This window comes from Mus caroli, unplaced genomic scaffold, assembly GCF_900094665.2.
Source record: "Mus caroli unplaced genomic scaffold, CAROLI_EIJ_v1.1 scaffold_7670_1, whole genome shotgun sequence".
NCBI lineage: Eukaryota > Metazoa > Chordata > Mammalia > Rodentia > Muridae > Mus > Mus caroli.
In genome coordinates this window covers 56,064-74,881 of record NW_018389736.1, presented here as the reverse complement: position 1 = coordinate 74,881, position 18,818 = coordinate 56,064, and the positions used below count along the sequence as shown (strand labels likewise).

At 43.1% G+C, this 18,818-nt stretch overlaps 1 pseudogene; it reads right to left on the bottom strand.

Moving 5' to 3' along the window:
* Positions 1-352: 352 nt before the first annotated feature.
* LOC110288270 lies at positions 353-3,991 on the bottom strand (annotated as a pseudogene).
* Between the last annotated feature and the right edge of the window lie 14,827 nt (positions 3,992-18,818).

The window sequence follows — 18,818 nt, the reverse complement described above, 5'->3', positions numbered from 1 at the left end:
GGATAGATGGCTTGGGTGTGGTAGGTCCATGACAGCACAGCCTGACAGCCCTGATCATAGTGTGCAACAGTGGTTCCCTCCCCTGGGTTTCCGATGACAAGGGCCTATGTGAGAATAGCCACCCCTGGGACCAGTCCTGCCACCACTGTGAGTCCAGTGGGCTCACTATCCAGCCCTTGGATTATGAAAGCGTTCTATGTGTGTGTGTGTGTGTGTGTGTGTGTGTTTGCTTTTCTGTTTTTTTAAGAAGTTAAGGTCCATATAGATATGAAAAGGAAAAGTATGCTAGGTCAGTGACATCAAAGTGTACCTACTTACACCTAAACTGTTTGGCTCACAGGGTAGAGCCGTCCTAGCCAAGGCAGGAGCTGGGATGAGTCAAGTTGCTGTCCTGCAGCCAAGCCCACGGGCAGAGTCTGAGTGTTGGGAATTCGAAAGATGGCAGAGACTCCTGGGACTCTTTGGGCATGATGTTCTTTGTGCTAGTCTCTGCACTGTTTTCAAAGTGAGATGACCCTCATTCCTCCTCACTGATGCTTCACAAACCTGACTTGCTGCTCCGGGGAATGGGATTTCTGGTCTGGGTAGTTGGGGTGAGGCTGGTGGTCTGTAGTGGTTGGGGTCTAGGCAGGTTGTTTGTCACACCTTTTGCTAACAAGGTCTTGTTTAGAGCCTAAGAGCATGGAGAAGAGCATCTCTCCTGAGCCAGAATGGTTGAAAGGTCATAGTTACTGTCTTTGTTCTTGTCTGCTGACTCTTTTCTTTTTGGGGGCGCTTGCTGGTTCTGAAGGTGCTGACTGTGGGTTGCTGGAGCTGCCCTGTGATGACTTTTTTCCTGTTTCTGTGCTTGGTTTGGCATCTGATTCCTGGTGAAGGGCAGTAACCAACTGTAGCAGACTGGGTACAGGACTTCATGTGCTCGGACCAGTGGGCCTGCTGACAGGGGTAGTCCTGGAGTAGCCGGTGGAAATGGCCTCCTTCTTGCAGTTGCCACACCACTGCTTCTTGGTTCTCCAGCTTCAGCTGCTTCTTCACCTTAGCTTCTTCATCCCGCTCCTGTTCCAGGCTCTGCCACATCTCAGCCATGGTCAACTCCAAGTCCTGCTTCATCTCGGGGATCTCCTGCTGGTGCCGCCACTGCAGCTTCTCAATCCCAATCCCCAGCCTTCGAATCTCAGCTATTCTGCTCCCAGTGGTGTTATTGGGGAGATCATTGCAGATTTCTGTCATCGTCCCCTTTATGGTGTCCATCAGTTTGCTAGTGTACTTGGCAATGTGCAGCCACGTTGGGTGAGGCGGTAGCAATGTGCAGCAGGTCAGCATTGATCCCGGATGCTAGGGTGCTTGTAAAGACCGAACTGCTGACTGGGGTTGCTGGCTGTGTGCTGGTCACCAGCTGGTGACCAGCGTGATAGTGGACATGAATGGGCTGATCTCCTTCTGCTGAACAGTTGTTGCATTCCACACGTCCCACTTGCTGCACAGCTAGGACAGTCTCCTTGAGTAAGAGCAGTCTCTGCTTCTTCACTGGGCTTCCTGTGATGGTGGTAACCAGCGCTGTGACCGTGAAGGTAGACATCGTGCTGCTGGTGGCTGCCATGGTGACCCTAGCTGCAGGTTCTTGTGTGGCTCAGTGAGTGAGTACCAGCGTCTCAGGGGGAGGCTGGTTGCCTGCTGAAGTGGAAGGTGGCATCTTGCTTAGGTGATGGCACCTTGGACTCTTTCCTGTTTTTGTTTTTTCTTTTGCTTTGTTTGTTTTGTTTTTTATTTTGGTTTTTTTGTTGATGTTGTTGTTGTTGTTGTTTTGTTTATTTTGTTTTGTTTTTGTTTTTCGATCCTCCTGCCCAGAAGGATCTTCTCCTAAGTCTATGACAAGTGCGTTCTCTGAGTCTGAAACCAAGCCCAAGCGCACTGTGGGAGAAACTGTTTCATCCTTTCCGGTTAGTTTGTCCTTTGTGGGATGAGGTAATGGCTTTGCTTTCTCTCCAAAGTCCTTCTCAGGCTCAGGACTGGCCTTGTCCTTGGCGGGTGTGGGGTCTACATTCTCACTGACAGGCGAGTTACTCTTTACTTCCTCTTTGACCTCCACTTGGTTTGTGGGTTTGGGCTCCTATTGATGGTAGTGGCCTCTTTGTCTACCAAACTCCCTTCTTTGACCTCGGGGTCCTCCAGCTCATTCTTGGGCTTCTGTTCCTCATCGCTGGCGTAGTCGCTGTCACTGCTCTCTGACTTTTCTGAACCCTCGGAATCACTGTACTCCACGGCTGTGCAAACATCCTCTGAGATCTCATTTATGCATAGCTGTGCTTTGCAACTCTATGGTATTTACCAGGCTGAGCTGGTACTGGCTTCGAACCTGCTGCTTGGGAGAGATGAGGGGGACAGGGTCTGCCTGCTGTAGGACTGACTTGCTCAGCTCCTTCAGGTCCATCTCAGGTTTGCATCAAACCAGGTTCAGCGCTTGTGGAGAGAAAGGCTTCGGGCTGCCAGACAAGCTCCCTGCTTGCTCAGTCTTCGTGGAGGCTGGAGAAGTTGTGCTCTTATCAAAGAAGTCCATAGACTCTTGCACTGAAGTGGCTGGATGGGGCCTCTTTCTCGGGGCCCTGCTCCACATCGGAGCCTGTGTGCACAGAAGAATTCATACTGGTCAGGGAACGTGGCATGTCAGACAGGGAGATCTTGAGACCTGACACCCCCCTCCCCACCCGCCAAACCCGCTCAGAAGAGACCTGCTCAGAATGATCTTAGGGGACGCTGTCATGTCAAAATTAAGCTTTACCTTCTCCTGCTTGTCTGTCTTGACAGTGCCGATGCTGGGTTGCTGGTATCAAGCAGCGTTTGGTACTGGTTATTGGGCCTGTAGGGCGTCCCGAACAGGAAGTAATTAAAAACCCCAAACTTCCTCTGTATGTTCCCAAGTAAACTTCCATCTCTCGAAGGGTGCTGTTTAAGATACTTTTAGTCTTTTTCACAGAAAAGGGGATTTCTTTAGACATGAGGTAGCAATTATTGACTGGAACCAAGGCTCTGTCATGTTGTGCAAATAAATGGGCATCAACCTGCCCATCTATGTTTCTCGGAGCTTTCACTGGCCAGAATGAAAACACTTTCAGTTTCGCCAAGACCAAAAGGTACGGATTGCTATAGGACTCACAAAACCAGTTGTCTCATCTTTTGGCAAGCTTCAAGATAACATTCTGGGCATACTTCAATTTCATTCATTTTGATGACAACTTTTTCTATTTGCATCAACTTGTGGTTTCCCCCATTATTAATAATGTAGTTATGCAGGCTCCACTTGGCACCAGCCAGGAAGGCTTCTGTACAGCTGAACATCTTCCTTTTTGCATTCGTTTCCAATATACAAATATCCATAGGGTTGAAAATATATTCTGCATAGTCGGGATGCTGTTGCAATGGAATGGACTTCTGAAATGCATCCATCCCTGACTGCTTCTTTTTCGGAATGGCAAATTTGAGCAGGTAGGACAGCTGTCCAATAGTCAGCATGGTCATGGCTTTGCTCTGTGTCTCCATGCTTTCTGCTACTGCAATCTTCTCACATTTAGGACAAAACCAGTCCCCCTCTGGTTCTGATGTCCACGTCAGACACTTGGTGTGATAAACCCTGAGACATTGCTCACAGCAAAGGGCTTGTCCTTCCTGGTGACAAACCCAGCTATAGAAGTCATTCCATCTGGCCTGCAGTACAACATCAACAGGGTCTATGGGGGAGTGGCTGCTTCATACAGTAAAACGGACCATGTCTTAGCTCTGACTGTTCTTTATTGCTACTGTTCAGTAAGCCGGGTGTCTTTTTCTTTTTAATGGAGCTTGCAGATGAGCCTTGGAGTGAGTAGTCATTGGAGGAATGTGGAAGGCTGGGGAACTTCCATTTTGGAGCTATTTTCTCTGTAGAGACAGGATCTTTGGAGTGAGTAGTGATATCCATTCCCTCCACCACCTCCTGCTCACTTTTTATTTCCTCTTCAGCCAAGCTTCCCAACATTTTCCACCCCTGGCTTTAATTTAATTTAATTTAATTTAATTTAATTTAATTTAATTTAATTTAATTTAGGCAGAATGAGTCAAGTGAACCTTCATTGCAGAAAGACATTAGTACTGAAGAGCATGTAAGGTGCCTACAAGGGGAGAAGCTTTGCAAAATCTGTATGGATAGAAATATTGCTGTCATTTTTGTTCCTTGTGGACATCTGGTCACCTGTAAACAGTGTGCTGAAGCAGTAGACAAATGTCCCATGTGCTACACAGTCTTTATGTTCAAGCAAAAATATTTATGTCTTAGTCTGACACCACATGTTATGTTCTTCTTGCTCTAATTGAATGTGTGATGTGAGCGAACTTTAAGTAATCTGCATTGCATTCCATTAGCATCTGCTGCTTCCAAATGGAGACAAATGTTAACAGCACTGTTTTGGTCTAAACGTTCAATTTCTGGATCTTTCAGGTTATCACCTGTACCATTTATCCAATGTTTTACTCGATTGAAACCTTAGACAAAGAAGCATTTCATAACTTTTCACACGTATATTTGTAGTACACTGACTTGATATCTATTTTTCATGCCTTTTGCATAAGCTAACAAATGGACTATTCTGTATAAGCATGGAGATTTGATTTAATCTGCCCAATCACTTTAATTTGCTTATTGTAAACAGGGAAAGAACTGTTCCACACTGCTGGGAGAATAAAGATTGTTTTAGATGCTTAAAAAAAATAACCCAAATAAATCAGAAGCCTCCCTTTATACCAGTGACAAATGGGCTAAGAAATTAGGGAAACAACACCCTAGACTATAGACTCAAATAATATAAAATATCTTGGTGTAACTCTAATTAAGCAATCGAACATTCTGTATGACAAGAACTTCCAAGCCCATTAAGAAATTGAGGGAGACCTCAGAAGGTGGAAGAATCTCCCATGCTCATAAATTGGCAGAATTAACATAGTAAAAATGGCCCTCTTACCTCTTCAATGCAATCTCTATCAAAATTCCAAGATAATTCTTCACAGACATAGAAAGATCAATTCTGAACTTTATATGAGAAATTAAAAAAACCCAGGGTAGCAAAAAATGCTCAACAATAAAAGAACTTCTGGGGGGACTCACTCTCCCTGTACTACAAGAGCTCACTCTCTCAAGCTGTACTCACTCTCTCAAGCTGTACTACAGAGCAATAGTGATAAAACCTCATGATATTTGTGCAGAGGCAGATTATTCAATCAATGAAATAGAATTGAAGCCCTAGAAATAAACCCACACTCCTATGGACACTTTATCTTTGGCAAAGAAGCCAAACCACATAGAAGGAAAAAAAAGGCAGTATTTTCAACAAATGATGCTGCTCTGTCTGGTGGTCTCCTTGTAGAAGAATGCAAATTGATCCATATTTATCTCCTTCTCCAAAGCTCAGGTAGATCAAGGAGCTAACTATAAAACCAGATACACTGAATCTAATAGAAAGAGAGTGGGAAATATCCTTGAACACATTGGCATAGAGGGAAATTTCCTGAACAGAATGTCATTAGCTCATGCTCTAAGATCAACATTTAACAAATAGGATCTCAGGAAATGGCCAAGATGCACTTAAAGACATGTCCAACATCCTTAGACACCAGGGTAATGAAAATCAAAATTACCATGAGATTCTACCTTAAACCAATCAGAATGGCTAAGATAAACTCAAGTGACAGCACGTGCTGGTGAGGATGTGGAGAAAGAGGAACACTTCTTCATTGGTAGTGGGATTGCAAACTGGTACAACCACTCTGGAAATCAATCAGGTACCTCCTCAGAAAATTGGAAATAGTTCTATCTGAAGAACCAGCTATACAACTTCTGGGCATATACCCAAAAGATATTCCACCAAACCACAAGGACACATGCTCCACTATGTTCATAGTACCCTGATTCATAATAGCCAAAAGTATGAAAGAACTTAGATGTCCCTCAACCAAAGAATGGATACAGAAAATGTGGTTCATTTACATGATGAAATACTATTCAGCTATTACAAAGGAGGACATAAGGAATTTTTCAGGCAAATGGATGCAACTAGAAAATATCATCCTGAATGAGGTAACCCAGATCTAAGAGGACATGCATAGTGGATATTAGCCAAAAATTACAGAATAATTATGATAAAAATTTCAGACTGTAAAAAGTTCAACAAGAAGGAAGGCCCCAGTGAGGATGCTTCCATCAACTTAGAAGGGGAAACAAAAATGATCAGAGGAAGGGAGGGACCTGGTTGGGAGAAGTGAGGGGAAGTGGAAAGGGGGCCCAGAGCAGGAATGGGAGGATACAGGAGAGAATCACAGAGGGCCAGGAGAATGAATGGAAATATGCAGCTTCGGGACTTGGGGTACAGAGGGAACCTCTAGGATGCCCCAGATAATTGGGATGTGAGTGGCTTTTAAGACTCAATGAGGATGACCTTATCCAAAATGCCCAACAGGGAGGAGATGGAACCTGAAGGGACCACCTTCAGTCCATAGACAATGCCCCCAGTGGAAAGATGCTACCTTCAAATTTTGAACCCAGAAATGTTCCTGTCTAAAAGAAATGTAGGGACAAAAATGGAGCAGATAATGAAAGAAAGAACGTCCAGTGAGACTGGTCCAACTTGGCATCCATCCTATTGGCCGTTACCAAACAATGACACTGTTACTGATGCCATGTTGTACTTACAGACGGGAGCCTAGCATGGCTGACCTCTGAGAGATTCTACCAGCATTTGACCGAGACAGATGCTTACAACCAACCATTAAACTGAAATCAGAGACCATTGTGGAAGAGTTAGGGGAAGGATTTAAGGAGCTGAAGGGAATGGCAGCCTCATAGGAAGACCAACAATATCAACTAACAGATATAACCCTCTGAGCTCCCAGAAGATAATCCACCAACCAAAGAGCATACATGGCTGTTCCATGGCTCCAGACACATATGTAGCAGAGGACTGCCTTGTCTGGCCTCAGTGGGAGAGGATGCACCCAATCCTTCAGAGATTTGATGTCCCAGGGAAGACGTATGTAGATGTGAGTAAGGTGGCAGTTGATGGGTGAGTAGGTGAGTGGGGAAGTACCCCCTTATAGGCAAAGGGAAGGGGAATGGGGTGCAGAATGGTTGGAAGGGGCACTGCAAAGTAGGGCAACATTTGGAATGTAAATAAGTTATATATATAGGACAGATGCTAAATGATTAATTAGTCCACCAATGTCTGCTTTTTAGAGGCCAAAACCAGATACAAGGCTATTGGTAGGGAGAGGGTGCTCCTTTGTGGCCCAAGGCAGAGCCCCTGAGACTAAATAGGCAGGGATATCCAGAGAGTCCTGGACTCCCCAGTCCACATTCTGATCAGGAAGACTATGCAATGGTGGATGGCAAGACCTTTGGGAAAGATTGGCATACCTCTGTTGCTCTGCTTTATTATCAAAGGGCAGCATGTTTCTCCTCTGGCAGAGAGGCCTTTGGATTTTTTCTTCTGCATTGGCTTCTCACAAGTAAAAAAAAATCCAAAATCATGGCTTTGTGCTGCATATGGCTTTACAGTGTTGTTGGCTCCAGTCTAGTATGCTGCTTCAGGAATGCTCACACAAAGGGCCCAGCCTGCTAGATTCCCAGTTCCTGCTAAGAGATGCGGTAGTGTGGTTCACAGTTCTGCTCTTAGATCAGAGCCCTCATATTCCATTCCAGAGAGAGACTATTTTTGATGATTCATCTGCCTACCTACTGAGGCTCACAAGTCTCTTCTACCAAGTGTTTGCTATACCCAACTGACAAGATGTAAAAGAAACACTCACATGCTAATTGTGACAGTGTCCCACATGCAGCCAGGTCAAACACTGATATCCTGTCCTGCTTCTTTAGGGATCCTCTACTGAGGATTCAAAATAATTTGTAATGCAAGATTTTTCTAAGCGTTGTTGGAAGGAAGCATGATATATGGATGATATTGGTTATTTAATCAGTCATGACCAGCTTAAAGGGGAAGGGAGCTGGAGTTATTAGGGAAATAAGCCACTCCAGAACTAGAGGGAAGGGGGTTTCCAGGAAAGTCAAGTCCTTTGAGGAGGAATTCTGACAGTGAGCTTCAAAGTCCTCTTTTCTTGGTTTTCAGCCCTGTGGACTCTGTGTGACTGCTGTTGGAGAGGTCTGCCCAACCCCATTTGTAGGCAAAAAGTGTGAAGTTTATCTTGGGAGCTACTCACTTTCAGCAACAGACACAGCAATGTCAAGTTATGTGGATTTCTAGGGAAGACTGGGAAAAAACACTTCACAGTTGCATCCTGTCCCAAAAACACTCTAGTTTCCCTTCCTCTTGAGTTGGAGCAAGTACCTCACTGGGCAACAGGTACCTCAATTGGCCTTCATCTGCTGCAGCCCTCTTTCCTGAGGCCCAGTCTCTTCCCTGGGCCATATGCTGGGTTCTTTTTGCACTATCCAAAGAATAAGGACAAGTCTGAGGCTAACTGCCAACTTTAGGGTAATGTATCAATAGTGGACCCATGCCTTCTCTGTGATAAAATAAGGGAATCCAAATACAGAACACAATCTTTGCGGTAGTTTAAAAGCATAGATGGCTGAACGAACCATCGTTGATATCAGGACAATTTGTTTTTTTAAATATATATACATGTTCTCTCATTTATGGGGAAGTAAAGTTAAAGATGAAGTGGCCTTTTAAAATTTAGATTTCAAGAATATGTTGTCTTTATGAGCCACAGGTGAAGGCTTTTCCCAACTGACAAAGCATAGCTGAAACATCGAAATAGAATTTGTAACGTCCATTTATGAAATGGGATGGTAGTGAGAAGGACAGAGAAGCAGCATCAAGACCTGGTTCAGGGGGGCATAGGCTGTCATTCCCTACACACTCTGATCCTTGATTTCTTTTGTGTACTTTTTTTAAACTTTTTATTTATTTATTTATTATTTTTATTTATTTTTTATATAACTCTTAAAAATTAGGTATTTTCTTCATTTGCATTTCAAATGCTATCCCAAAAGTCCTGTGGAGTTGTCTTGGGAATATGTTGAGACAGGTATTTCTGATCCATTTCACAGATTAGCTTCTAGTTCCCATCGCTCTATACTCTCATCTGGGCCCATTCCGAATCTCTCATCCCATTTATCTTTCATTATTGGCTAGCTTCTGGAGTACCCTGATGACATCCATCTTTTTCAAGGCTCGCTCGTTTTTTTGTCCCCCTCCCCCTTTCTTTGCTTTGTTCAGCAACTTTCTTGTTTACATTTCCTTTGGAAAAATCCAATATGCCCAAGAAACAAGGTACACACAGCACACCTACTTGCTCCAGCCAGCATCAATGAATTGCGACCTGATTTCGGAAATGGCGCCTTACTGACGCCATTGACATGATGTCATCAATATGTGTCTGCCTCTGGCAGCACATGCGGCTTGAGGTTACCTCCGGAGCTGACAGAGGCCTGAACTTTGAAGAGTGGTGGCTGTTCTTTGTGGTCAGTTCGCAACTGTCTCTTGCTGGAGCACAAGGGCTGCAGGTCAGAAATAATTAAGTATAGTGAGGTGAGCTGGCATAGATGGGGACGAGGGAGGGCACAAGTGGGCCTGTGATATCGGCAGTAATGGCTGTAGTGAGGTCTTAGGATTCTTTTTTTTTTTTTTTTTTTTTTTTTTTTTGTGAGCAAGAGTGTGACTGTGGGTGGCCTAGAATTTACTCCGAAATTATTATTCACACTTTGTTATGGTGGCGTGGGATTTAGTTCTATTTCTGCTACTAAATAGTTTTTATGACTTCCTTTAAAGTTTACTTTTCAATGGTAAAAAGAAAGAGTAGGTTTAGTTGGTGTTGCTAGACAGAAGGTAGATGTGGATTGCTAGTGTAGCTAGTAAAAGTTTATTTTATTAAGCTGAGGGTCTTTACCCAAGGTTTACACCCTAAATTCTTTTGTTTGTTTATTTATTTATTTTTTGTTTTTTGTTTTTTTGTTTGTTTGTTTGGGTTTTTTTGTTGTTTTTTGTTTTGTTTTTATTAGGTATTTTCCTCATTTACATTTCCAATGCTATCCAAAAAGTACCCAATACACTCCCCCCACACACACACACTCCTCTACCCACCCACTCCCCCTTTTTGGTTCTGGCATTCCCCTGTACTGGGGCATATAAAGTTTGCAAGTCCAATGGGTCTCTCTTTTCAGTGATGGCCGACTAGTCCATCTTTTGATAAATATGCAGCTAGAGACAAGAGCTCCGGGGTACTGGTTAGTTCATAATGTTGTTCCACCTATAGGGTTGCATTTCCCTTTAGTTCCTTGGGTNCTTTCTCTAGCTCCTCCATTGGAGGCCCTGTGATCCATTCAATAGCTGACTGTGAGCATCCACTTCTGTGTTTGCTAGGCCCCAGCCTAGTCTCACAAGAGACATCTATATCTGGGTCCTTTTAGCAAAATCTTACAGCCTAAATTCTTAACTACAGTCCTAAGCCCATCTCTCCAAGGCTACTTGCCTGTATCATTTATCTTAGCTGAAGGTCAGGCCCAGACTCTAGTAGAAGTTTTTGATTCAAGCATCAGGATCCTGAGGGAGATTCTCCAGTTTCAGGGTAGATCAAGGTGGCATCTCTCCAGATATGCAAAGCAGAGCATATCTTGGTCTCTGCTTATACACTGTCCAGTGGATGTCATGGGATTCTAGGAATATGTCTTGTTATCTTGAGTGAGTGATGGAACTGAGTTCTGGTTCACAGTTTCAGCCATCGTTGTGTGCAGTGGGAGTCCTTGACTAAACTGTTTTCAAATGTCTAAAAGGCATTTGATTTACTGTGCTCACTACAGGTGGCATTGATGGTCCCAGCTCTTCTAAATTTATTTATTTATTTCACTCTAAAGACAAAGCCTCCTTGTGTTACCCCTAAACACCTGCTCTGTAGTCGAGGCTGAGCTTGAAAGTGTAATATTCCTGTCTGAGCCTTACAATTTACAGTCTTTCCCACTGCACCTAACCCAGAAAGCATTCTTAAGACTCAGGACGCTAGTTCTGTTATGATAAATGGCAAAAAGTTATTCTAATAGCTGTAGATCTGGGACACAAAGGCCAGCCTTTTCTCTAGCCCAGTTATTAGAGTCTCTTTATGGACCCTTTTAAGATATCTAGCTTAGCTTTGGGTATCTGTCAGTGTTCTCTGTGATTCTCAGAATATCTAGCTTCGCTTTGGTTATCTGTCAATGTTCTCTGTGATTCTCAGGTGGGTTCCTTAGAGCAATAGTGACACCACAGGGGCCTGTTTGCTAAAATCTTTGCTTTTTAACAAGGATACAGGCTCACTTTGTCATTCCCAAAAATCAGTGTATGAAGAAAGGTACCTATTAGAATTTACGTGATTCTTGTTTATGAGAGCAAAGTACTGGGAACAATATTTGACAGCGATAGACTGAGCAAATGAGGTATGCACTGATTTATTTGATAAATTTATCATGAGGGTGATAGTGTGCACACCTATAATAATCCATCACTCATGAGGCTTGTACAGGATGACAGTTTGAGGCCCTCTTAGCATCCACATCAAGACCCTGTCTGAAAAGGCAGTCAAATGAAAGGCTTCAAATTTTTGATTCCTAGGCATCTCTTAGGAGAGTTACCTAGCATGAGTCCCCATAATTTACATATCTTTAAAATTTATTTTATGTCCTTTGGTGTTTTTCTTGCATGTATATATTTATAAGGAGTCAGAATCCCTGGAACTTGTGTTACACAAGTATGTACTGCCATGTGAGTTCTGGGAAATAGAACCTGGGTCCTGTGGAAGAGTAACCAGCGTTCTTAAACTCCAAGTCTTTCCAGTCTCAGAAATGGTTTTCTTTGAGTGTGTGTCTGTGTCTCTGTGTGTGTGTGTGTGTGTGTTTGAGCACACATGTGTGTATACATGTATCCATAGAGGTCAAAAGAGAACTTAGTTGGATCTGAAGTTACAGGTGGTTTGGTACCACACAGTGTAGGGGCTGGAACCTCTGGAAAAACAAGTTCACTTGGCACTTGAACCATCTCCTGAGCCCCCAGGACATCTATTTTTCAATCACTTAATTTTTCATTTATTTATTTATTTATTTATTTATTTATTTATTTATTTTACATCTTGGTCTCAGGCCCCCTTTCTCCTCTCTTCCCAGCCCCACCCTCACAAATCCCTCCCACCATTATAACTTCCTTTTCTCCTCAGATAAGGCAAAGCCTCCCAGGGATATCAGCCTGCTCTGGAACATCAGGTCCAAGCAGTGCTAAGTAAATCCTCCTCATCGAGGTCTGATCAGGCAGTCTAGCTAGAGGGAAGGGATGCAATGGCAGGCAACAGAGTCAGAGACAGCCCTGTTCCAATTGTTAGGGAACCCACATGAAGTCCAAGCTCACATTTGCTACAAGTGTGTAGGGGAGGGGCTAGGTCCAGCCTGTATATGCTCTTTGGTTGATGGTTCAGTCTCTGTTTGTCGTGATGGATCCAGGTTGGTGTTCTTGTGGTATACTTGACATTTTCAGCTTGCTCAGTCCTACCTCTGACTTACAAAAGACTCCTTGAACTCTGCCTGATGTTTGGCTGTGGTCTCTGCATCTGTTTCTGTCAGCTGCTGAATGAAGCCTCTCAGCAGACAGTTATGCCAGGTGCCTGTGTGCAAGTACAGCAGAGTAACAGATAACTTGGATTAGTTTATTGCTTCTCTAGTTATTATGGGAGTCTGTAGGTCTGTGTGTATCACAGCACTTGTGTGAAGGTCTAAGGACAGCTGTAGCAGTCGATGCTCTCCCTTAGGTATGTATGCCCTTGAAACAGCTTTTGTCCTTAGGGCTGCCAGCAAGCACATTTGCACACTGCTTTAGTTAGGGTTTCTATACTGTGATGAAGCACCACAACCAAAAGCAAGATGGGGAGGAAAGTATCACTCTCACATATCCTGAGTCACAGTCCATTGAGGGAAGCCAAGGCAGGGACTCAAACTGGAAAAGAATCTGGAGGTAGTAGTGGATACAGAGCCCATTGCTTTTTTCATCCTGTTTTCTTTTTAAAGTTTTATTTATGTATTTTATGTATGTGAGTGTTCTTCCTTAATGAACATGAGAAGAAGGAATCAAATCCCATTACAGATAGTTATGAGCCACTATATGGTTGCTGGGATCTGAACCTAGGACCTGTGGAAGTCTCTTAAACATGGAGCCATGTCACCAGCCAAACTCAGCCTGTTTTCTTATAGACCCTAGGTCCATCAGCTCAGGATTGGCACCACCTACAATGGACTGGGCCACCACATCAGTCACTAATTAATAAAATACCTTGCAGGTTTGCCTTCAGCCCAATCTCATTGAGGCATTCTCTCAGTTGAAATTCCCTGATCTCAGAAGACTTTTAGCTTGTCTCAAGTTGACACAAATGTAGCCAGAAAGCCCACTGAAACATCTTGCTAGCCCCTTAGTTTTTTCTTGCACCTGTGACTCAACATCTGGCAGAAAAAATGGAGCAAAGGTTTATTTTGACTCATGTTCAGATTTCTGCAGTGTGTCATAGCACAGCAGGCATGGGGGAGTTGCTCACTCAATGGCAGTGTTGTATGTGAGAGTAATTGCTCATGTCATGACTGACCAGGAAAACCAGAATGGCTGGAATCATATCTGGAACCTTAAAGGCCACTCCTAATTATCCACTTTTATCAGGAAAGCTGTTCTTTATACAGTTTCCACAAGCCTTGCTAAATAGCACCACTAACTAGGGAACAAGTGCACTATACAAGAGCCTCTAGGAAACATTGTAGACTCAAACCATGTGTTCCAGTAGTGAATGAGCCCATTCATCTAATGTCTCCTGGTCATGGTGGGAGTAACTTTCTGTAGCCCTCTACCTTCAATTTTGCATAAGGAAAACATTTCTACTGGATTCCTTTTCACTGGTATACATATGCATATACATATGCATATACATATGCATATACAGACACACACACATACACACACACATACACACACTTTTGTGTGTATGTTTGAAAATATCTCCAAGCATGCAATAATAACCAGAATGCATTGTTAATCATCAGAATTATAATTTTCTACATTGCATCACTTTATTATTTCATTTTTTGTATGAAATATGTATACACACATGCATATATGTGCCTCAGCCTGCCCAGTGACAGGCAACAGATCATCACCAGCATGCCCCATTCTGCATTCGGTTTCTTTTAAATGGTTGTATGTATGTGAGAGAAATGTATGTGAGAGAGACAGGCATTTTTGTGCTTTCACTCAAGAAAGCCTTGTGTGTAACAGCTTGAGAATAACAACAGGTGAGTATTGCTTATCCAAAATAGTTTGTACCAGAAGTGTTTCATACTTTGGCATTTCCTGTACTTTGAGGATACTTAGCCATGAATTTGATGATAGGATAATCTTAATCTGAAAACTTAAAGCTAGAAATTGATCTGAAATATAAAGGTTTTTCAAGATATTTTAGACTATGGGTTACTTTGTATGTTGGACTGGGTATTCTGTGCTTGCTCAATAGGTTGGCTTGGAGTACTCGGAGACAGCACTGCTTGACAGAAGATACCCTGCTTTCCGAATGCCCTCAAAAGTACAAGGCCCAGGTGTATGAACTTCCTGGAGCTGCTTTGCACTTGATGCAATCCTGGCTTTAGTAGAGAGGCCTGGCAAGTGGAGCTGGAGGTCTCAGATAGAGGAGAACATGGACACCGTGTTGCCAGCACTGTTCAGGTTGGTTGGTTATTTATTGTGTTTTTGTGTATGCGTGAGTGTGTTCACCATGCCATGTATGTAGAGGTCAGAAGACAACTTACAGTAGTTTCATCGTTACTTCCATTATGTGAGTTTAGAACACTGAACTCACATTGTCAGACTTGAGAGCAAGCTCCTTTACTCACTGATCCATTTTGATAGCCAGATTCTTCCACTTAATAGTGTCTCCTAAAGGTACAAGAGAATCAAAAGACTAACATTGGACCTTACTTCTCTATATATATTTTGTTATACCACACAATGCTGAGGTTAGAACCCAGATTTACTACTTGCTAGGCAACAGCTCTACTACTGAGCTCTCCCAGAGTTCAATATTGGGCATTTCCGCTGGGGAAACCCTTTCCCATATTGAATAAATAAACACATAGGCAATAGAAATTTCACGTCTGATCAAATTCATCCTCCTACTCAAAAGGTGGCACTGTACTATAATATTTTTAGTATCAGTAGAAGCTTTGACACATGTCACGTGTAGCCCAACATCAGTTTTTTTTTAAGTGCAATTCCCTAGTCTTTCAACCTGTGAAAGTCACTCTTGAAGGACATTTTGACTCCATGTTGTATACAGTAGAGTTTCAATACATTCTATTTACAAGGGCAGGGTCTCACTCTAGGTCTGACTGTGCTGAAAGTCATGTAGATCAGACTTCTCTTATACTCAAAGAGATCCACGTGCCTTCTCTTAAGTGCTGAGATTAAAGGTGTGAACCACTATGCCCGGTTGTCAGTAGGTTCTTTAAGTTAGCTGAACTGTCTTGCTGTGCGCTGACCCCCTTGAGTAAAGCTTGGTTGTGTGTGTGTGTGTGTGTGTGTGTGTAGGGGGTCACGTGAATTTGAGCCTGTTTTGATTGGGAGGGATTCTAGACCCTGGAGGGTTTTCCAGGGCCCTCTCTGTAGGCTGCATGGGCACACACTCAGTTCACACTTGCACTCCCCTTTCTGAGAAATCCAGTCTCAGAGAAGTAGCTGCTGGCTGCAAGCCTCAGATTTCCCTGTGCAGCTTCCATGCTGGTTTATAATGCTGGGAAGTGAGAGAGAAGTGAAAGCCAAAAGTACAGTTTGGCTGTGTTGATGGTGTCCTAAGCCATGGTTGGAAGGATGAGACCAACCTTCCATTCAAGCCACCATGGACCTGGGGCTACTTAAGCCTAGTTCTGTGAAGAAGAGTGCACCCCCAGCATAGCTGCTTACAACAGTTTATTAAAAGGCATGTGTTTTCTGAGAGGTGGAAATACTTTTAGCTTTTCCGGCCTCATTTGTCCTTTAATGTGCAGCATGCAGCTAAAAATTTTAAAAACAGTATAGAGGAATATATGCAAAAGAAATGTAGAAGGAAAATATGCAGAAGCAAGAAACTGCAGGTGAGACCAGGAGAGAATAGACCCATCAGACACAGGACACTGCAGGTGAGACCAGGAGTGTACAGAGCTGTGGATGTCCCAGACACCTGAACTGGAAGAAAGAGCCATCAGATACTATGACAAATACATAAAGTAGATTTGAGGAAAAGATGTATTGAATAAATGAACAACTGATACACAAAAAATGCTAAAGACTGCTCATTGTTCATGATGGTCCTGATTGTGTAAATTTAACACAGTAATAATTAGCAAGCATAAATTCACCTCAAGATCACAGACACACTACAGCTTACACCTGCTAGGCAAGTGTTCTGCAACTAAGGTCAATCCATACCAGGGTTTCTCTGTATCCCTGGGTGTCCTGGAACTCACTTTGTAGACCAGGCTGGCCTCAAACTCAGAAATCTGCCTCCCAAGTACAGGGATTAAAGGCCTGTGCAACCATGCCCGGCTCGTAACTTCCTTTTTTATGTGTGTGTGTTTTATTTTGAGCCCAGGGCCCCTTGCCTAGACTAGCTTTGAAGCTGCAATCTTCCTGGCTTAGCTTCTCTACTGGGACAACAGATTTGCACCATCAGGCCTAGCAAACATTCTGCACGCTCTGAGATCTCTCCCTGGAGATCTTGGACATGGAAGTGGTCAGCTTGGAAAATTACTAGCAGTCAATACTGCAGGAGTCTTCTGCAGTTAGGTGTCCACTAGATGTCAGTGAGTGTAAGGAATGAAATAGAGCTGGGTCTTCCAGAGTCAGGGAGTGATTTCCCTCTCTGCCTGGTAAAAATCAGGTTTCCCCAGTATGTCTGAGGATCTCAGCTGATCCTTGTGAGTAGGAACCCAGAGCAGTCAGGATCAGTTATTTCTCTGTAAACAATGAAGCTGGATTGGGGTTTACCATCTCACAGAGCCAGGTAGCTTCAAGGAGACAGAAGTTAAGAGAAGAGAGAAAGGAGGAGAAAAGGCATGGTTGCAGATGATACTCATGAATTGTTGGCTGCTCAAGGGGGTAGAAAGGCAGGAGTTTACCGCTCCGAGAGGATAGGATGGCAGGGATATTTCCAACACGGGACTGCTCCTATGAATGTAAGGGGATTGGCTTGTCACTCTGGCTTTATCTTATGTTTATTTTTCTTCTTTTTGAAGGGAACCTTCCCCTCTTTCCTATAATAGAATTTTCTGCCCAGTGACTTTGCTGTTGCCTCGGAGAGACATTCATATCTGCAGCATCTTTGCATTGAACAGTGTGTGTTTACCATTGAGCACTATATATGACCATGAGTTCATGAATTTAAACAGCAAGTGTCATTATCCTATAACAGACAGTCATATCAGACAGAGGGAGCTGAAGTCATTTAGGGACATTAATACAAACTGAGATGATTTATCTATTTCGGCACTTAATGCCCATATGATGACATTTCCTGGTGCCATCTAGGCTGTGATTGTACTCTTCCCTCCTCATCATCATTGGGGAAAGTACCCAAGGAGCTAAAGGGATCTGCATCCCTATAGGTGGAACAACATTATGAACTAACCAGTACCCCAGAGCTCTTGACTCTAGCTGCATATGTTTATTTTTCTTCTTTTTGAAGGGAACCTTCCCCTCTTTTCTATAATAGAATTTTCTGCCCAGTGACTTTGCTGTTGCATGTAAGAGGGGATTAAGGCAGGAGGGATGTCTGGACCCCTCAGTGCTGATGCAGGGGGCTGTGTTCATAGAATGACTGGGGAGCTGGCCCAATCAAAGGTACCTTCCTAAGTGGTGTACTTTCAGGGAACAACATACAGTGCTAGATTCCATGTCTTTATCAGTGTGTTGACAAGTAAGCTGTGGTTTCAGGGAATTGCGGGATCCAAGATTCCAACAGCACAGAGGAGATTCCTTTCATCAGGAGAATTACCAGGCTTTCTTCAGGACTGTATTCTGAAAAGCAAATTATCTGGAGAGGGTAATAAAGAAACCCTAACATACCACAAGCACATCTGTAGTTTGTGTCAGTGAAAGTGTATGAATGTGAAGGGTTATAAGGGAGTTGGTAAAGATGCAAATTGGTCGACAACTAGACTAACTCCATAAGCTGTTCCCACTTCTTCCCTCTTAACTGTAGATGACTTAGCATCCCCTCTGACTAGGTCAGTACATGGGAGCTTGAATTATCTCAGCTGGAACTAACTAGGGACAAGTTGTTTGTGTACTTTATTTTTTTTAACTTTACCAATGTCTTTATTAAAATGACGATATGTTATAAGCCAGCCAAGGCAATAACAAGTCTTTCCAATATTTTTGATTAGTATAAAATATTGTATGTTGAAATCCTAAGAGTGTAAAGCTTTACTCAGATTAATAAAACTAATTTAGAACTTTTAACAATATTTTTATTAAGTATTTTCCTCATTTACACTTCCCATGCTATTCCAAAAGGCCCCCATACCCTTCCCCCCACTCGCCCAGCCACCCACTCACACTTTTTGATGATGCCCTACAGGTCCAACCATTTGCCTAGGAATTTCATAAATTCATTCCTTTTAATAGCTGAGTAGTACTCCATTGTGTAAATGTACCACATTATTTGTATCCATTCCTTTGTTGAGGGGCATCTGGGTTCTTTCCAGCTTCTGGCTATTATAAATAAGGCTGCTATGAACATAGTGGAGCATGTGTCCT